Here is a 22,003-nt window from a genome sequence, read left to right as displayed (position 1 = left end):
ACCTTTTCGAAATGAGTGAGGAATCGTAACTCATCCGAAAATGGGCTGTGATGAATATTTAGAGTCGGAGGCTCACTCGGATACCTCTCACCAATCAGTATTCTTCCTTATGTAAAGGACTGAGGGTTTGTATATCGTGCAGGAACAAGTCACAATTTTTGGAAGTAAATTGTATTTTTCCTAAATATACAAACCTGAGGTTTGTATATTTATGCCACCCCTCAATCTGAACCTGGGATGAAAGGCAAAGTGGAGTGTTTATATCTGGGCAGGCTAGCCTACCCGCCTGTCACACAGTAGTCACTGCCTAACCACCTTGTTCGAGAATGTAATGGCCGTAATTCCAGCTACGTCTTAAGTAATTCCTTATGTAAAGGACCTCAGGTTAGTATAGTTAGGAAAAATACAAATAATTCCAAAAATTGTGATTTTAATGGAGATCCTTGGCCCAGAAGAAGAGGAAAGGGCTTTTTGCCCAGTCAAAACATTTAGGTATTATCTACAAGCTACTGTGAAAATCAGAGGGGCCTTACAGAAAATCTGTAATGTGCTTTCAAGAATCATACTTGCCTTCTCTGTCATTCTTAATGGACCTGAGTTCCAAGGCTCATTCTAGGGTCCAGGAAGCCATTGCCATAAGCATAATTTATCCCTCTCGTCCATTTTTCAGCCGATCTTTTGGAGGTTCAAATTGATGTTCATGTCTCATTATTTAAAAGATGTTTAAACAGTATTTGAAAATTGCAGTACCTTGGGCCATTAGCATTGGCTGGCATGGTATTATGGGAAAAAGTATACGAGAGACTTCTTTCATCTGTTTCTTTGCCTTGATGTAGGGTGTCGAGGTAGTGGTTCATTATGTAAGTGTTATCCAGTTGTTTGATCATGTGGTACTGTGGCCAGGGCAAGGGCACCTTGTTATGCATATGTTTTGTTAAGAGGTCAGGCCTATCCTCCTTTGCAAATCTATCGACGTAGAGCTGAGCACCAGGGGCAGTATTCACCTTCAGTAGCTCTCTTACAAGGTGAGGAAGCAGCAAGCGTTGTTTCAGTGTTGGTCATCCTCTCTATTTCAGTCGTTACCTCACATAAAGGTTTGGAGTAGAATTGTCCATTTATTCCACCCCCAGTCGATGTTGGATTCAGTAATAAAATAGTTTTATATATACTAAGTAATTCCTGAATAAGAGTCCTCCCTCCCTCCTCTTTCATGGCCATTACAGCAATAAAACAGAATGAGGCTGTTGGTCGTGTCATGCGTGCTCTGCAACTGATGCATTGCTGCAAATTTGTTAGATTTAGGCATGCCAATGTAAGCATAAAGTTATTTTATTAAAAAGAATGTCATTGTTGTTTTGCATTACGGAATTCCATGCAAGGTTTAAAAGACTTGGATGGCCAAAAATCAATGCAAGAGGAAGTTGTCTTTTTAATAATTTTACTTACTAATAATAGTCAAGTTAAAATGGCAAAACAGGTTTCTTAAGAATGCGATGAAATATTTTTGCCTTATTCATCCATGTTCCATAGAACACATTAATTTTAACTCGCACTGTATGTTCAGAACAAATTCTCATTAGGAATACAAGCAGTCCCTGGTTATCGTTGATCAGATTTTACACTGCCTTTCTAGTGATGACAACAACTGGATTTTTGCCACAAGTCTGTTGCTGATTCCCAGTTATCGGCACCAACAACCAGGGATCGGTGCTATTATGGCCCAGTTTTGGTTGGTGGTGGGTATTATTTGTCACACCCATCAGGAACGGAACTGATGACGGTGGACTGCCTGTACCTTAACTTATAATTGTCCATGAATGCTAATGACCAGTTTAAATGCCATTGCAAAATTAAACAAAAAGTATTATTGCTAATTTGAATACTTTTAAGGAGTGTTTTTAATGAGAATTTGCAGTTTCAAATTTTACTGTAAATATAAAATATGAGTATAAAATAGATGTGTACTATGTTTACAAAGTGTGTTTTGTTTCAGGAATGTCCTAATTTATGAAACTGTTGGATAGCAGTTTGGCTAGCAAGGTTACATCAAAATTGAGCATGTTCATTGCAGGTGTGTTTTCTTCTGTTTCAACCGTCCACTAATAATAAATTCATTCTACTGATGAGAATTGCTTAAGGGTTAAATTTTAACTGAGTAATAATTGATGTTACCTAGGGCGGACTGATGTTTTGATATTGATTATTGATTTAATTGTCAAGTATTGTACTAAAGCATATGTGTCCTTATTCAGGTTGATGTTCTTGGGATGGTGGACAGACTTCAAGATTGTGTTCGGAACTGGTGAGGAGCATTTTTATGAATTAAACTGTATTTTTAGTGATTACTAATCTTCAGTAACATAACATAGACTAGAGGTCTACTGTAGGTTGTATGTAAAACTTCCTAGCTCTTCAAAATTGGCTAGTTGTACTGCAAAGTTATTGAAATTTTAATCTTGTTACATTATGAGATTGCTACAGGGGTGCTGGTGTTGAAAGCAAAGGTTAACATACAATTAAATTCTTTGTAGTGGCATGTCATTTACAGAAATCTTACATGTCAGATGCATACAAAGAATTTTGAAAAATATGATACGAATTATTTGTTAAAATGGAACTTTTTGAAAATGTTAAAGAGAAGTTTTGTCTTGGAACATAAGTTGACACTGAAATGCATTTCAAACACATTCAAAACTCCTTAAGTGTATTTATTTTGGATTGTGCTGTAAAGTTTGCAAAAGCTTCTAATTATCGTAATGATTTTAACTGGTTATTTTTCTAGTAGTTGGTCACATCATATTAACAGATTCTCTGTCTGCTGTTCAAATGTTCTCAAAAGTGAATGATTTATGGCTTCATAGTCAATGAAAATTAAATCTTTTGTTATACTAAGATGAAGTCAAGTCTTCATATAGTTGAAAAATTTCATTAGAAAAAAATTGCAATTGCAAATAAAGAACACTTTAAAAGTATTCATCTTAAGTTTTTCTATTGCTCAGTAAAGTTTTTTTCTTTCTTTCTATCGAATGCATCATGTGGTAAGCTCGCATTTCATGGCAGCTCTAAAAATAAAAAGGTTACCCAGTGGTGCTTGGGATGTGGCCCATGTGAGATGAAAAATATAATTTCACCTTTATTATAGACTGAAAAAACACACACAATTAAAAGCTCTCTATTTTGTCAGTTAAAACTCAAGAAAAACCCACTAAAATTGTCTGTACCTTGTTTTTTAAATATTTTTATCAAAAAGTGCATTTTATGATGAAATTGATAAAAAAACAGGAATTTGTGGATATTTTCCATAGGAAAATAGGAATCTGTGGATATTTCTCATAGAAAATTTTCCAGCCAATAAAGGGGTTTATGTTTCAGAGAAATCTGCGAATTAGGGCGTTGGCTGTAGTTGGAAGCTTAAGTATTACATTTAGGTTGGTCACATTACCTCCATAGCAAAAGCTTTGCGTCTTCCATTTTAACGTTCTGTTAGGTGGTTGACTTTGGGGCTCTATATCCAACCAAGATTAAGTCGCTAACATAGTACCACAGTGAAATTTCTTTCACTTTGGCCTCCATTAGTTGATACATGTTTGGAATTGAAGTATTGAATGTATTACAGTCTTCACAAGTTTTATAAAGTTGTGTTAATAAGTCCTGTGTGTTTTCAGGTGGTGTCCTGTTTCCATGAGGAATAGCATGCGTGCTTCCTTGAATGTTTGAAAGCTGTTTGTTTTACAGTATTAGGTAAGTTACCTGTTGTTTTTCAATAGAAATGTTTGTACAGTATTAGGTAAGTTACTCTGGTGTTTTTCAAAAGAAAATAAAAAAGGAAAAAAAATTGCACCATTCTGCAGTGCCATTGTCTGGTTATTTTTAAGTATACATACAACTGATTGACTTTTTGGTACTCTGGTATAACAAATAGTACTGATTACTGAATATACTTGTGTAAATTTGTAACCCCTCAAATTTTTAGAATTAAAAAACATTACCAGAGGCTAACATCTGTTCCTCCCTTTCTTTATCTATCCCATATTTGACTTAGGTTAAAAATGATAAAAGTATCTTTAGTAACGTCATACTCCTTGTATAAACGCTTACTGCCATAAACAACTGAATTAGAAATAGCTGTTTTTCTATGAACAACCAAATCTGATGACAGCAATTTTGCTAGCATTTCAACCATCATATTTTAGTAGAAAATTACTGTAGTTATGTTACAAATGATGTTAAGTGTAGCTAAAGCTGAGAAAACATATGTTCATGCTTCTAACGACTGTTATCGTACATCGGCAGCATGGATGAAACTCCCATAAACTTTGGTATAGTACCATTAAAATTAACCATAAATAAAAATTGTGAGAAACCTTTTTTAATCAAAACTGTTGGTCGTGAAAGAACACATTTTACTGTTTTCCCTTTGATAAAAGCTAAATATTTAAAGCTCATATTTATTATAATGAAATGAAGTGAAAGTAACGAAGTGAATCTGTTGTATATTTTACACAATAAACATGGCCCCAGTGACATCAAGGGGAAAAAAAAAAAGTTTACAAAGCTACATATTCAAGTCCTAGTTTGACTTGAAAACACTACATATAACAAAGAATAACCTTGTCCCATATTAATAGGTTAGCTTAGATATTCATTTATTCTAGTTAGAAGCAAGAAAATCACTGTTTTGACTACAATATGGTGACATAAACTAATTTCATAATTGCCCTCAGCTGATATTCAAACAAAAACACTTGTTGCTGTTTGTATTTTATAATACAAATACAGTAGTGCCTCAGGATACAAAATTAATCCGTTCCGAAGCAGCCTTCGTAACCTGATTTTTTCATATCTAGAATTTTTTTTACATGTAAATTGCCTAATTCATTCCAAGCCCTACAAAAACAGCACAGTAAATTTTATATTAAAGCTAAATTGACCAATAAACAATGAAATACAACAATTTGGCTCATTCAATACCTAACCTAATTTTTACTGTACGCGTAAATATGTATTAGTGTAAAGCGTACAAGAAATACTTTACATACATGTACATACGTATGTAGTATAGTAAAATAGGGAACCTTACCAACTTCGTCTCCATAGAAAGCATCCTCCTCTTTCCGTGAACTTCAACATTCTTGGGATCCATGGCTAATAACATAAGTAATTCAGTTCACACGCGACACAATAAAGTAACTTACAGTACAACAAAAGCGAAATCACTGAAACAAATTTAACAAACAAAATCTACATGAATGAATGAATTCCACGTGTGTACGATAAAGCTGCCGAAATGAAATGGTGGAGGAACTCCTTTACATAGATGCATGATGGGATATATGCTGGCCAATAGGAGAGCAGGATCTTATGGCGATAACTGGCGGCACGAATTTAAAAATTTTTCTCAGCAGTCCGGGCGAATCTTGTCTTTACAGTACACCCTTTCGCAACCTGAATTATTTTCATACACAGAAGCAAAAAAATCTTGTCTGACCTTGTAACCTGGATTTTTTGTATGTAGGGACTTTCATATGTAGGGGTATGACTGTATAGTAATATGAAAATGCATACAATTTTATTGGATACAGTAAAGTATAACTTTTTAAAAGATGCATATTTGTGATGGTTGTATTTTATAATATGTTACTAATGTGTGAATATTCCTTACACTAATTTTATAACTCGTGTGGTGTTACCCCCATGAAATTGATTTCAAAATTAGGTCTTCAAAAGTCACATGATATGCAAATATTTACAATAGGCAATTTGAAGCATGGTTGCTTTTTTTTTTTTTTTTTTTTTTTTTTTTCATTTTACCAGTCCCACTGCAACCTCTAGGCATCACCCTTGGCATACTGTTAGTTCCTGAACTACTTTCTCAGAATTACTCATGTGTAGTGCCTTGGCATACTGTTAGTTCCTGAACTACTTTCTCAGAATTACTCATGTGTAGTGACATTTTCTATTAAGTATAAGTAGTCTTTTTATAAGAAAAGGAAAAAACTCATTCTCTGGTTACCTGGAATGTAGAAGCATAATTTACATTTGACTCTTTGGTTGCCTGGCATTTACAGGCATAATTCACATGTGAGTATAATCTAGCATTGATAGTTGATTAGGGTGCTTGGGTTTTGAGTTTACCTGGGAAACAATTTCCCACTTACAGTAAACTAGAAATTGTAGTCAAGCCTCAGTATGAGCTTTTTAGGTAATAAAGTTAGAAAATGCAACCCATAACTTATGTAAATACTACTCTGCAACCATTTTTAAGCATTCATTGATGTGACAGTAGAGGAAACATCTCGTTGCATCCCTTGTATGCAATATATTTTTCGGAATGCAAGTCGTAAGCGCAAGGTACATTTCCCCCCCCCCTTTTTTTTTACGTGGAATAATTAATTAGCCTTCATTGTGTGAGAGAGAATTTAAGAAATATGTACAGGTTACATAACAGTTGAGTTGAGAGTAAAGTTAATTTAGTATTTAAAAAAAATTGCAATAACTAATGGGGTCATGAGGGTGGCTCCACATGTCTTGTGACCAAGCACAGATGCCAATAGTCCCTTGCGTACACAATTATTTTAAACTTTACTGGTTTCCAGCTGGTGCTAAGTATTTATCCTAATGTTAAGACCGAAGGTTTGTTAGTTATGAAAAATACAAATTGGTTAAAAATTTGTCATTTTGTAGCATGACTTTTTTTTTTTTTTTTTTTTTTTTTTTTTTTTTTCCATGCACCCTCTACTCTTGAACAAATTCGTCCACTGTTCTGAGTATTAATTGGTTGTGTTGATTATTTACTCTGTATTACTGTTTTTTTTTTTATCTTGGTTAAATTAATTCCAGATTTCCTGATCTATTGCCTACTATTTTCTCCCTAATATTCTGATTGTTCTGATATACTTACCTTGAACTACTATCGTAGGAGAAACCTGGATTGTCTATCCGGTACCGATTTGAAAAACTAAGTTATTCCTCCATTGGCTGGTATGGTATCATGGGAAAAAGTATGTGAGAGATTTTCATCTGTTTCTTCGCCTTGTTGAAAAAAACAAGTCATTCCTCCATTGGCTGGCATGTTATTATGGGAAAAAGTATATGAAAGATATTCATCCGCCTCTTCGCCTTGATGTAGGGTATCGGGTTAGTGGTTCGCTATGTAATTGTTGGTGACAGAGTTATTCAGTTGTTTGATCTTATGGTACTGTGACCAGGGCAAGGGCACCATGTTATGCATGTGTTTTGTTAAGAGGTCAGCCCTATCCTCCTTTGCAAATCTATTGATGTAGAGGTGAACCTTGGCCCACGCCACTTAGGTTAAGTTGAGCGCCAGAGGCAGTATTCACCTTCAGTAGTTCTTGCCAGGTGAGGAAGCAGCAAGCATTGTTTCAGTGCTAGTCATCCTTTTGATTCAGTCGTTACCACACTTGAAAGGTTTGGAGTATAATTGTCCATTCATCCCACCCCCCAGTTGAAGTTTGATTCAGTAATTAAAGAGTTTTATATATACTAAGTAATTCCTGAATCAGAGTCCTCCCTCTCTTCCTCTTTCATGGCCATTACAGCAATAAAACAGAAAGAGGCTGTTGGCCGTGTCGCTCCCACGTATCCTTGCAGTGGGTAGGGCGTGTCTTGTGCGCTCTGCAACTGATGCACTGCTGCAAATTTGTTAGATTTAGGCATGCCAATGTGAGCATAAAGTTATTTTATGAAAAAGAATGTCATTGTTGTTTTGCATTACGGAATTCCATGCAAGGATTAAAAGACTTGGATGGCCAAAAATCAATGCAAGAGGAATTTGTCTTTTTAATAATTTTACTTACTAGTAATAGTAGAGTTAACTAGTAATAGTAGAGTTAAAAAGGCAAAACAGGTTTCTTAAGAATGCAATGAAATATTTTTGCCTTATTCATCCATGTTCCATAGAACTGATTAATTTTAGCTTGCACTGTATGTTCAGAAGAACAAATTCTCATTTGGAATACAAACAGTCCCTGGTTATCGTTGATCAGATTTTACGCTGCTTCTCTAGTGGTGACAATAACTGGATTTTTGCCACAGGTCTTTTGCCGATTCCCAGTTATCGGTACCAACAACCAGGGATCGGTGCTATTATCGCCCAGTTTTGGTTGGTGGTGGGTTTTGGTTGTCACACCCATCAGGAACGGAACTGATAACGGTGGACTGCTTGTACATTAAATTATAATTGTCCGTGAATGCTAATGACCAGTTTAAATGCCATTACAAAATTAAACAAAAAGTATTATTGCTAATTTGAATACTTTTAAGGAGTGTTGTTTAATGAGAATTTGCAGTTTCAAACTTTACTGTAAATTTAAAATGAGTATAAAATAGATGTCCCCCATGTTTACAAAGTGTTTTATTTCAGGAATGGCCTATTTTATGAAACTTGGATAGCGGTTTGGCAAGCAAGGTTACATCAAAATTGAGCATGTTCATTGCAGGTGTGTTTTCTTCTGTTTCAACCGTCCACTAATAATAAATTCATTCTACTGATGAGAATTGCTTAAGGGTTAAATTTTAACTGAGTAATAATTGATGTTACCTAGGGCGGACTGATGTTTTGATATTGATTATTGATTTAATTGTCAAGTATTGTACTAAAGCATGTGTGTCCTTATTCAGGTTGATGTTCTTGGGATGGTGGACAGACTTCAAGATTGTGTTCAGAACTGGTGAGGAGCATTTTTATGAATTAAACAGTATTTTTAGTGATTAAGTCTCTTTAGTAACATAACATAGACTAGAGGTCTACTGTAGGTTGTATGTAAAACTTCCTAGCTCTCCATAATCAGCTTATTGTACTGCATAGTTATTGAAATTTTAATCTTGTTACATTAATGAGATTGCTACAGGGGTGCTAGTGTTGAAAGCAAAGGTTAACAGAATTAAATACTTTGTAGTGGCATGTCATTTACAGAAATCTTACATGTCAGATGCATACAAAGAATTTTGAAAAATATCATATGAATTATTTGTTAAAATGGAACTTTTTGAAAATGTTAAAGAAAAGTTTTGTCTTGGAACATAAGTTGGCACAGAAATGCATTTCAAACACATTCAAAATTCCTTAAGTGTATTTATTTTGGATTGTGCTGTAAAGTTTGCAAAAGCTTCTAATTGTCGTAATGATTTTAACTGGTTATTTTTCAGTAGTTGGTCACATCATATCAACGAAAATTAAATCTTATTTGTTATACTAAGATGAAGTCAAGTCTTCATATAGTTGAAAAATTTAATTAGAAAAAAATTGCTATTGCAAATGAAGAAAACTTTAAAAGTATTCATCTTGAGTTTTCCTGTTGCTCAGTAAAGTGTTATTTTTCTCTTGAATGCATCATGTGGTAAGCTCACATTTCATGGCAGCTCTAAGAATAAAAAGGTTACCCTGTGGTGCTTGGGATGTGCCCATGTTAGATGAAAGATATAATTCCACACCATTCATATAGACTAAAAGACAACACAAACTGTTAAAAGCTCTCTATTTTGTTAGTTAAAACTCAAGAAAAACCCACTAAAAATGTTTGTACCTGGTTTTTTAAATATTTTTATCAAAAAGTGCATTTTATGATGAAATTGGTAGAAAAAAAAGGAAGTTGTGGATATTTTCCATAGAAAAATAGGAATTTGTGGATATTTCCATAGAGGAATTTGTGGATAATTTTTCATAGAAAATTTTCCTGCGAATGAAGGGGGTACTATATGTTTCAGAGAATGCGAAGTAAGGGGGTTGGCTGTACGTAGTAGTTGGAAGCTTGAGTATTACATTGAGGTTGGTCACATTACCTCCATAGCAAAAGCTTTGCGTCTTCCATTTTAACGTTCTGTTAGGTGGTTGACTTTGGGGCTCTATATCCAACCAAGATTAAGTCACTAACATAGTACCACAGTGAAATTTTTCACTTTGGCCTCCATTAGTTGATACATGTTTGGAATTGAAGTATTGAATGTATTACAGTCTTCACAAATTTTATAAAGTTGTGTTAACAAGTCTTGGGTGTTTTCAGGTGGTGTCCTGTTTCCATGAGGAATAGCATGCATGTCTCCTTGAATGTTGGAAAGCTGTTTGTTTTACAGTATTAGGTAAGTTACCCTGTTGTTTTTCAATAGAAATGTTTGTACAGTATTAGGTAAGTTATTCTGTTGCTTTTCATTTGAAAATAAAAAAGGAAAAAAAATTGCACCATTCTACCGTACCATTGTCTGGTACTTTTTAAGTACATACAACTGATTGACTTTTTGGTACTCTGGTATAACAAATAGTACTGATTACTGAATATACTTGCATAAATTTGTAACCCCTCAAATTTTTAGAATAAAAAACATCACAATAGATAGGCTAACATCTGTTCCTCCCTTTATTTGTCTATCCCATATTCGACTTAGGTTAAAAAAGTAAAAAAATGCTAAAAGTATCTTGAGTAACGTCATACTCCTTGTATAAACGGCTACTGTCATAAACAACTGAATTAGAAATAGCTGTTTTTCTATGAACAACCAGGTCTGATAACAGCAATTTTGCTTCCATTTCAACCATCATATTATAGTAGAAAATTACTGTAGTTATGTTACAAATGATGTCAAGTATAGCTGAAGCTGAGAAAACAAATGTTCGTGCTTCTAACGACTGTTTAATCCCTCGGTGCACTTGGCAGGCCATGGACTGAAAACTCCCATAAACTTTGGTATAGTACCATTAAAATTGACCATAAATAAAAATTGAGAGAGACCTTTTTTAATCAAAATTGTTGGTCATGAAAGAACACATTTTACTGTTTTCCCTTTGATAAAAGCTAAATATTTAAAGCTCATATGTATTATGATGAAATGAAGTGAAAGTAACAAACTGAATCTATTGTATTTTTTACACAAGCATGGCCCCAGCGACATCTAGTAAAAAAAAAAAAAAAAAAAAGTTTACAAAGGTACATCTTCAAGTCCTATTTTGACTTGAAAACACTACATATAACAAAGAATAACCTTGCCCCATATAAATAGATTAGCTTAGATATTCATTTATTCTAGTTAGAAGCAAGAAAATCACTGTTTTGACTACAATATGGTGACAAACTATTTTCATAATTGCCCTCAGCTGATATCCAAACAAAAACATTTGTTGCTGTTTTTGTATTTTATAATACAAGTACAGTAGTGCCTCAGGTTACGAAATTAATACGTTCGAAGCGGCCTTTGTAACCTGAGTTTTCGTATCTAGAATTTTTTTTAGATGTAAATTGCCTAATTCGTTCCAAGCCCTACAAAAACAGCACAGTAAATTTTATAATAAAGCTAAATTGACCAATAAACAATGAAATACAAGAATTTGTCCCAAACCTAATTGTTACTGTACGCGTAAATATGTATTAGTGTACAGGGTACAAGAAATACTGTATGTACATGTACATACATATGTGGTAAAATATGGAACCTTTCCAACTTCGTCTCCATAAAAAGCATCCTCTTCTTTCCATGAACTTCAGCAACATTCTTGGGACCCATGGCTAATAACGTAAGTAATTAAGTTCATGTGCACACAATAAAGTAACTTGCAGTACAACGAAAGCGAAATCACTTAACGAATTTACGAAATCACTAACGAATTTACGTTAATGAACGAAATCTACATGAATGAACGAATTCCACATTTGTACGATAACGCTGCCGAAATGAAATGGTCGAGGAACTCCCTTACATAGATATATGCTGGCCAGTAGGAGAGCAGGATCTTACGTTGATAACTGGTGGGGCGCGAGTTTTAAAATTGTTCTCAGCAGTCCGGGCAAATCTCTGACTTTACAGTACACCCTTTCGCAACCTGAATTACTTTCGTACACAGAAGCAAAAAAATCTTTGTCTCTGCCTTTGTAACCTGGATTTTTCGTACGTAGGGACTTTCATATGTAGGGTTATGACTGTATAGTAATATGAAAATGCATACAATTTTGTTGGATACAGTAAAGTAAAGTATAACTTTTTAAAAGATGCATATTTGTGATGTTTGTATTTTATAATATAATACTAATGTGTGAATATTCCTTACACTAATTTTATAACTTGTGTGGTGTTACCCCCCATGAAATTGATTTCAAAATTAGGTCTTCAAAAGTCACATATGCAGATATTTACAATAGGCAATTTGAAGCATGGTTGCTTTTTTTTTTCCATTTTACCAGTCCCACTGCAACCTCTAGGCATCACCCTTGGCATACTGTTAGTTCCTGAACTACTTTCTCAGAATTACTTGTGACATTATCTATTAAGTATAAGTATTCTTTATATAAGAAAGGGGAAAAAAACTCATTCTCTGGTTACCTGGAATATACAAGCGTAATTTTCATTTGACACTCTTTGGTTGCCTGGCATTTACAGGCATAATTCACATGTGAGTATAATCTAGCATTGATAGTAGAGTAGATTAGGGTGCTTGGGTTTTGAGTTTACCTGGGAAACAATTTCCCACTTACAGTAAACTAGAAATTGTAGTCAAGCCTCAGTATAAGCTTTGTAGGTAAAAAAGTTAGAAATGCAACCCATAACTTATGTAAATACTACTCTGCAACCATTTTTAAGTATTCATTGAAGTGTCAAAAACATCTCGGTTGCATCCCTTGTATGCAATATATTTTTCAGAATGCAAGTCGCAAGCGTAAGGTACATTTCACTTTTTTTTTTTTTTTTTTTTTTTCTTGTCCCAAGTTTTATGTGAAAAATTAGCTTTCATTGTGTGAGAGAGAATTTAAGGAATATGTACAGGTTTACATAAATGTTGAGTTAAGAACGAAGTTAATTTAGTATTTAAAAAAAAAATGCAATAACTAATGGGGTCACGAGTTAAAGAGGGGTATGTGGGTGGCTCCACATGTCTTGTGACCAAGCACAGATGCCAATAGTCCCTTGCGTACACAATTATTTTAAACTACCGGTTTCCAGCTGGTGCTAAGTATTTATCCTAATGTTTAGACCGAAGGTTTGTTAGTTTTGAAAAATACAAATTGGTTAAAAATTTGTCATTTTGTAGCATGACTTTTTTTCATGCACCCTCTACTCTTGAATAAATTTGTCCACTGTTCTGAGTATTTGTGTTGATTATTTACTCTGTATTACTGTTTTTTTTTTTTTATCTTGGTTAAATTAATTCCAGATTTCCTGATCTATTGCCTACTATTTTCTCCCTAATGTTCTGTTTGTTCTGATATACTTACCTTGAACTACTATCGTAGGAGAAACCTGGATTGTCTATCCGGTACCGACCTGAAAAAAAACAAGTTATTCCTCCATTGGCTGGTATGGTATCATGGGAAAAAGTATATGAGAGATTTTCATGTTTCTTCGCCTTGTTGAAAAAAACAAGTCATTCCTCCATTGGCTGGCATGTTGTTATGGGAAAAAGTATATGAAAAATTTTCATCCGTTTCTTCACCTTGATGCAGGGTGTCGAGGTAGTGGTTCGTTATGTAAGTGTTGGTGACAGAGTTATTCAGTTGTTTGATCTTATGGTACTGTGACCAGGGCAAGGTCACCATGTTATGCATGTGTTTTGTTAAGAGGTCAGGCCTATCCTCCTTTTCAAATCTATTGAAGTAGAGGTGAACCTTGGCCCACACCACTAAGGTTAAGTGCAGCAAGCGTTGTTTCAGTGCTAGTCATCCTTTTGATTTCATTCGTTACCACACTTTAAAGGTTTGGAGTATAATTGTCCATTCATCCCACCCCCCAGTTGATGTTTGATTCAGTAATAAGATAGATGTGAGCATAAAGTTATTTTATTAAAAAGAATGTCGTTGTGTATGCATTACGGAATTCCATGCAAGGTTTAAAAACTTGGATGGCCAAAAATCAATGCAAGAGGAAGTTGTCTTTTTAATAATTTTACTTAATAGTAATAGTAGAGTTAAAAAGGCAAAACAGGTTTCTTAAGAATGCGATGAAATATTTTTGCCTTATTCTTCCATGTTCCATAGAACACTGATTAATTTTAACTCGCATTGTATGTTCAGAACAAAATTTTCTCATTAGGAATACAAGCAGTCCCCGGTTATCGTTGATCAGATTTTACGCTGCTTCTCTAGTGGTGACAATAACTGGATTTTTGCCACAGGTCTTTTGCCGATTCCCAGTTATCGGCACCAACAACCAGGGATCGGTGCTATTATCGCCCAGTTTTGGTTGGTGGTGGGTATTATTTGTCACACCCATCAGGAACGGAACTGATAACTGTGGACTGCCTGTACATTAAATTATAATTGTCCATGAATGCTAATGACCAGTTTAAATGCCATTACAAAATTAAACAAAAAGTATTATTGCTAATTTGAATACTTTTAAGGAGTGTTTTTAATGAGAATTTGCAGTTTCAAACTTTACTATAAATTTAAAATATGAGTATAAAATAGATGTGTACCGTGTTTACAAAGTGTGTTTTATTTCAGGAATGGCCTATTTTATGAAACTGTTGGATAGCGGTTTGGCAAGCAAGGTTACATCAAAATTGAGCATGTTCATTGCAGGTGTGTTTTCTTCTGTTTCAACCATCCACTAATAATAAATTCATTCTACTGATGAGAATTGCTTAAGGGTTAAATTTTAACTGAGTAATAATTGATGTTACCTAGGGCGGACTGATGTTTTGATATTGATTATTGATTTAATTGTCAAGTATTGTACTAAAGCATATGTGTCCTTATTCAGGTTGATGTTCTTGGGATGGTGGACAGACTTCAAGATTGTGTTCAGAACTGGTGAGGAGCATTTTTATGAATTAAACAGTATTTTTAGTGATTAAGTCTCTTTAGTAACATAACATAGACTAGAGGTCTACTGTAGGTTGTATGTAAAACTTCCTAGCTCTCCATAATCAGCTAGTTGTACAGCATAGTTATTGAAATTTTAATCTTGTCACATTAAAGAGATTGCTACAGGGGTGCTAGTGTTGAAAGCAAAGGTTAACATAGCATGTCATTACAGAAATCTTACATGTCAGATGCATACAAAGAATTTTGAAAAATATCTGAATTATTTGTTAAAATGGAACCTTTTGAAAATGTTAAAGAAAAGTTTCGTCTTGGAACATAAGTTGGCACTGAAATGCATTTCAGACATTCAAAACTACCTAAGTGTATTTATTTTGGATTTTGCTGTAAATTTTGCAAAAGCTTCTAATTGTAATAATTTTAACTGGTTATTTTTCTAGTAGTTGGTCACATCATATTAACAGATGCTCTGTCTGCTGTTCAAATGTTCTCAAAAGTGAATGATTTATGGCATCATACTCAACGAAAATTAAATCTCGTTTGTTATACTAAGATGAAGTCGAGTCTTCATATAGTTGAAGAATTTCATTAGAAAGAAATTGCAATTGCAAATAAAGAAAACTTTAAAAGTATTCATCTTGAGTTTTCCTGTTGCTCAGTAAAGTTTTTTTTTTTCTTTCTTTCTTTCTATCAAATGCATCATGTGGTAAGCTCGCATTTCATGGCAGCTCTAAAAAAGGTTACTCAGTGGTGCTTGGGATGTGCCCATGTGATATGGAAAATATAATTTCACACCATTATTATAGACTGAAAAAACACACACAATTAAAAGCTCTCTATTTTGCTAGTTAAAACTCAAGAAAAACCCACTAAAAATGTTTGTAACTGGTTTTCTAAATATTTTTATCAAAAGGTGCATTTTATCATGTAATTGATAAAGAAAAAAACAGGAATTTGTGGATATTTTCCATAGAAAAATAGGAATTATACCACAATTAGGTGAATTTCCAGCGAATAAAGGGGTTATATGTTTCAGAGAAATCTGCGAATTAGGGCGTTGGCTGTAGTTGGAAGCTTGAGTATTACATTTAGGTTGGTCACATTACCTCCATAGCAAAAGCTTTGCGTCTTCCATTTTAACTTTCTGTTAGGTGGTTGACTTTGGGGCTCTATATCCAACCAAGATTAAGTCGCTAACATAGTACCACAGTGAAATTTCTTTCACTTTGGCCTCCATTAGTTGGTACATGTTTGGAATTGAAGTAGTGAATGTATTACAGTCTTCACAAGTTTTATAAAGTTGTGTTAATAAATCCTGTGTGTTTTCAGGTGGTGTCCTGTTTCCATGAGGAATAGCATGGATGCTTCCTTGAATGTTGGAAAGCCGTTTGTTTTACAGTATTAGGTAAGTTACTCTGTTGTTTTTCAATAGAAAATAAAAAAAGGAAAAAAAAATTGTACCATTCTACAGTGCCAGTGTCTGGTAATTTTTAAGTACATACAACTGGTTGACTTTTTGGTACTCTGGTATAACAAATAGTACTTATTACTGAATATACTTGCGTAAATTTGTAACCCCTCAAATTTTTAGAATGAAAAAACATTGCAATAGGCTAACATCTATTCCTCCCTCTCTTTTATCTATCCCATATTCGATTTAGATTAAAAATAAAAAATGCTAAAATTATCTTTAGTAACATCATACTCCTTGTATAAATGCTTACTGCCATAAACAACTGAATTAGAAATAGCTGTTTTGCTATGAACAACCAAATCTGATAACAGCAATTTTGCTTGCATTTCAACCATCATCATATAGTAGAAAATTACAGTAGTTATGTTACAAATGATGTTAAGTGTAGCTAAAGCTGAGAAAACAAATGTTCATGCTCCTAACGACTGTTATCGTGCATAGTACCATTAAAATTGACCATAAATAAAAATTGAGAGAAACATGTTTAAATCAAAACTGTTGGTCATGAAAGAACACATTTTGCTGTTTAAATATTTAGCTTTTATCAAAGGGTAAATCTCATATGTATTATGATGGAGTGAAAGTAATGAACGGAATCTGTTGGATGTTTTACTCAAACATGGCCCCAGCGACATCTAGTAAAAAAAAAAAAAAAAAAAAAGTTAGTTATGAAAAATACAAATTAGTTACAAATTTGGTATTTTACAAAGGTACACATTCAAGTCCTATTTTTACTTTAAAACGCTACATGTAACAAAGAATAACCTTGTCCCATATAAATAGATTAGCTTAGATACTCATTTATTCTAAGTAGAAGCATGAAAATCACTGTTTGGACTTCAATATGGTGTGACAAACTAATTTCATAATTGCCCTCAGCTGATATCCAAACAAAAACATTTGATGCTGTGTTTGTATTTTATAATATAGATATAATATGAAAACAAATATAGTAATATGAAAATGCATACAAATTTATTGGATACAGTAAAGTAAAGTAACTTTTTAAAAGATGCATATTTGTGATGTTTGTAATTTATAATATGTTACTGATGTGTGAATATTCCTTACACTAATTTTATAACTCGTGTGGTGTTACCCCCATGAAATTGATTTCAAAATTAGTTCTTCAAAATCACATGATATGCAAATATTTACAATAGACAATTTGAGTCATGGTTGCCTTTTTTTTTTTACTTTTTACCAGTCCCACTGCAACCTCTAGGCATCACCCTTGGCATACTGTTAGTTCCTGAACTTCTTTCTCAGAATTACTTGTGACATTATCTATTAAGTATAAGTATTCTTTATATAAGAAAAGGAAAAAAACTCATTCTCTGGTTACCTGGAATATACAAGTGTAATTTACATTTGACTCTTTTGGTTGCCTGGCATTTACAGGCATAATTCACATGTGAGTATAATCTAGCATTGATAGTAGAGTAGATTAGGGTGCTTGGGTTTTGAGTTTACCTGGGAAACAATTTCCCACTTACAGTAAACTAGAAATTGTAGTCAAGCCTCAGTATAAGCTTTTTGTGTAATAAAATTAGAAAATGCAACCCATAACTTATGTAAATACTACTCTGCAACCATTTTCAAGCATTCATTGATGTGACAGTAGAGGAAACATCTCGTTGCATCCCTTGTATGCAATATATTTTTCAGAATGCAAGTCGTAAGCGTAAGGTACATTCTACTTTTTTTATCCCAATTTTTATGTGAAAAATTAACCTTAATTGTGTGAGAGAATTTAAGAAATATGTACAGGTTTATATTTAAAGTTAATAATGAAGTTAATATAGTATTTAAAAAAAAAAAAAAAGTGTAGTAATACCAGTTTGTAGCACGGCAGAGTTATGTGCAACAGTTAGCAAGTTTGGGTTTGAGCCTGTGCAGTTAAAATTATAATAAGGTGGGAGATGAGCGACAGTGATATTCTTTCATGTTTATACAGTAATCCCTCACCTATCGCTATTAATGGGGACCAGAACCGACCGCGATAAGTGAAAAACTGCGAAGTAGGGTCCCCCCTATTTTTTTAATGTGTAGTACATATACGTAAATTGGTTTTTTTTGTACATGTATACATGTATATTCTTATAACAAGATACATTACTCACCTCTATCAATGACGATGATCTTGATAAATGACGATGAAACACCTGTGCAGTATGATGGAGGTGAAGATGAAGATTTATACTGCACGGGTTAATGAGAGCTTTACTGCTCCTCAGGTGACGCCTCATTGTCAATTGTTAGAGGCGGGGGATCACTGACGGCAGCTTCCGATATTTCTTGATGCTGAATTCATCGTCGCCTTCGTCGATGGAGGAGATGAGGCCCTCCATCGTGGACCTCGTGTAGAGGGCCTTGAAGGCCTGAATGACCCCCTGATCCATTCGTTGTATGAGGGAAGTGGACCCTGTCGTAATGCAGGTCCGTTGCATGTCCTCCTACACAGTCCATCAAGAGGAGGACCTTAAAGGGCAGCCCATTTTCTGCGAGGTACAACTTCACCTGCGGGATAAAGCAGTTCACGAACCAGTCGAGTGTGAGGGCTTTAGTTATCCATGCCTTCTTATTACTCATCCAGTAGACGGGCAGCAAGGCTTTGTTTTTGTTTTTCAAAGCACGAGGATTCAGTGACTTGTAAATTAAGCCGGGCTTGAGCATGAAGCCCACAGCATTCCCGCACATGAGCAGGGTGACTCTATCTTTGTGGGCCTTGAACCCTGGCTTCTTCACTTTGTCCTTGTAAAGGAACATCCGGGACGGCATTCTCTTCCAAAAGAGGCCAGTTTCATCCATATTAAACACCTGCTCCGGGATATAGCCGCCCTTTTTAATTAATTTCGGGAACTCGTCCTCGACGTAACGAAGAGCTGCCTCTTGGTCTGCTGAGGTGGCCTCCCCATACAACGAAACGCTGCGAAGGCCAAACCTCGAATTTCTCGAACCAGCCCTTGCTGGCAACAAAACCACGTTTTTCTCGTGGGGCAGGATCATCATCGTCGTCATCACCATATCACCATCATCGTCATCTTCGTTCGATCCTGAAACTTTGATAGTGTAATGTCTACCACCCCATACATTTAGTAGGGTCTGTCAATGTGTAGCACTGAACGAGTAAGGCTTGATCTACAGATAAGTCTTATCAAAACAGATGCTAGATGAACTTGTAAAATTTGGTTGGTCTACATGGTCTCATGTTATTCCTCTCACATTTACATACAAGTGAATTTATTTGCAACTTAATGTGAATTTTAAACATAGATAGTTTGAAATAGATTTGTAGTTTGTTAACAATTGTGTTTCAGGAATGGCCTGTTTTATGAAACTGTTAGATAGCAGTTTGGCAAGCAAGGTTACATCAGAATTGAGCATGTTCATTGCAGGTGTGTTTTCTTCTTTTTTTAACCATCTACAAATACTAAATTTACTCTATTGATGAGAATTGCTAAAGGGTTAAAATTTAACTGAGTAATAATTGATGTTATCTAGGGCGGACTGATGTTTTGATATTGATTGTTGATTCATTTGCCAAGCATTGTACTAAAGCGCACTTTTCCTTGCTCAGGTTGATGTTCTTGCGGTGGAAAGGCTTCAAGATTGTGTTGAAAACTGGTGAGGAACGTTTCTGTAAATTTTACACAGTATTTCTAGTGATTTAGTCTCTTCAGTAACATGAACTTGTAAATTTTGGTTGGTCTACATGGTGTCATGTTAGTCCTCTCACTTTTACATACAAGTGAATTTATTTGCAACTTACTGTGAATTTTAAATATAGGTAGTTTGAAATAGATTTGTAGTTTTTTAACAATTGTGTTTTGTTTCAGGAATGGCCTGTTTTATGAAACTGTTGGATAGTTGATTTGCTTGGCAAGAATTTGGAGTTGTTATACAGATAGTAAGTAATTTCTATATTTGAGAAAAAATTTACACATTTTAAACATTCTACATTTAGAAAAAAATTTGAAAAATATTTTGCACTGAATGTGGAGATTTTTTTTTTATATTCTCTTTGTTTAACATTTGTGTTGAATATTTGCTCCATATTACTTTTTTTTGTCTTGGTTAAATTAATTTCAGTGTTACTGGCCATTGTTTACCATTTTTCCGTAATATTCTATTGTTCACTATTGATATTTGTCCTGAAACTTTGATAGTATAATGTCTACCACCCCATACATTTAGTAGGGCCTGTCAATGTGTAGCACTGAACGAGTAAGGCTTGATCTACAGATAAGTCTTATCAAAACAGATGCTAGATGAACTTGTAAAATTTGGTTGGTCTACATGGTCTCATGTTAGTCCTCTCACATTTACATACAAGTGAATTTATTTGCAACTTATTGTGAATTTTAAATAAAGGTAGTTTGAAATAGATTTGTAGTTTAACAATTGTGTTTTGTTTCAGGAATGGCCTGTTTTATGAAACTGTTAGATAGCAGTTTGGCAAGCAAGGTTACATCAGAATTGAGCATGTTCATTGCAGGTGTGTTTTCTTCTTTTTTTAACCATCTACAAATACTAAATTTACTCTATTGATGAGAATTGCTAAAGGGTTAAATTTTAACTGAGTAATAATTGATGTTATCTAGGGCGGACTGATGTTTAGTTATTGATTGTTGATTTATTTGCCAAGTATTGTACTAAAGCACACTTTTTCTTGTTCAGGTTGATGTTCTTGCGGTGGACAGGCTTCAAGATTGTGTTGAAAACTGGTGAGGACCATTTTATTTAAATTTTACACAGTATTTCTAGTGATTTAGTCTCTTGAGTAACATAATGTATAGATTGGAATTCTACTGTAGGTTGTATGTAAAACTTGCCAGCTCTTCATAATTAGCCAGTTGTACTACTTAATTATTTGAAGCCACATCTGGTAAATTTTGGTCTTGTGACATTATGATAATTGCTTATACAGGGATGCTGGTGTTAAAAGCAAAGGTTAACATAGAATTGAATACTTTGTAGTAGCATGTCATTTACAAAAATATGCAAGTCAGATGCATACAAAGAATTTTGAACAATATTACTTGAATTATTTGTTAAAATGAAACTAGGATAATGTTAAAAGAAATTTTTTGACTTGGAACGGAAGTTATAATATAAAAAAAGTAAGTTGGCACTGAAATGCATTTCAAATACATTTAAAATTGCTTAAGTTAAGTATATCTTAATTTAACCAAACCACTGAGCTGATAACAGCTCAACTAGGGCTGGCCCGAAGTATTGGATATTTTTACGTGGTTAGGAATCGATTGGTTACCTATAGTTTGACATATCTAAACTGATAGTTTAATGTATGACACTTACCTGGCAGGTATATATATAGCTATATTCTCTGTTCCGAAGTCCGACAGAATTTCAAAACTCCCGGCACACGTAGTGGTCGGCCAGGTGGTAGTACCCATTCCCGCCGCTGGGAGGCGGGCGTAAGGAACCATTCCCATTTTCTGTCAGATATTTTCTGTCGCCGGTGCAGACAACAAGTGTTTTCTGCACCTCCGTCATTGGATTTTGGAACTCTTTTGGTCACTTGAGTATCCCGATTGATTTTGGTTATTTGATTAGGATCGGTGGTTAGGCATACGCTAATTGTGGATTGTTTTATTTTGGCTTGATTTTTCCTTAAACTTACGATGTCTGGATCTAGTTCGACTAGGCCAGAGTATGTTGTGTGGAAGAATGCAAGGTTAGGCTACCGAAAACTTCGGTAGACCCTCATACAGTGTGCGCGAATTGTAGGAAACATGTT

At 34.4% G+C, this 22,003-nt stretch overlaps 1 long non-coding RNA gene across 1 annotated transcript in view; it reads left to right on the top strand.

The window, feature by feature from the left end:
* The window catches only part of LOC135226638 (uncharacterized), a 45,824-nt gene that overhangs the window by 5,093 nt on the left and 18,728 nt on the right, over positions 1 to 22,003 (top strand). Inside the window, exons 2-15 of the long non-coding RNA XR_010317261.1 lie at positions 1,994 to 2,071; positions 2,253 to 2,302; positions 3,666 to 3,741; positions 8,384 to 8,459; positions 8,641 to 8,690; positions 10,023 to 10,098; positions 14,445 to 14,522; positions 14,704 to 14,753; positions 16,095 to 16,170; positions 19,560 to 19,637; positions 19,820 to 19,866; positions 20,079 to 20,149; positions 20,660 to 20,737; positions 20,920 to 20,966. This is a non-coding gene — a long non-coding RNA (uncharacterized LOC135226638). The remainder of the gene's footprint in view (positions 1 to 1,993; positions 2,072 to 2,252; positions 2,303 to 3,665; positions 3,742 to 8,383; positions 8,460 to 8,640; positions 8,691 to 10,022; positions 10,099 to 14,444; positions 14,523 to 14,703; positions 14,754 to 16,094; positions 16,171 to 19,559; positions 19,638 to 19,819; positions 19,867 to 20,078; positions 20,150 to 20,659; positions 20,738 to 20,919; positions 20,967 to 22,003) is intronic.

This window comes from Macrobrachium nipponense, chromosome 20 (genome assembly GCF_015104395.2).
Source record: "Macrobrachium nipponense isolate FS-2020 chromosome 20, ASM1510439v2, whole genome shotgun sequence".
NCBI classification, from domain to species: Eukaryota; Metazoa; Arthropoda; class Malacostraca; order Decapoda; family Palaemonidae; genus Macrobrachium; species Macrobrachium nipponense.
The sequence above is the reverse complement of the archived record's forward strand: the minus strand, read 5'-3'. Positions and strand labels throughout refer to the sequence as shown.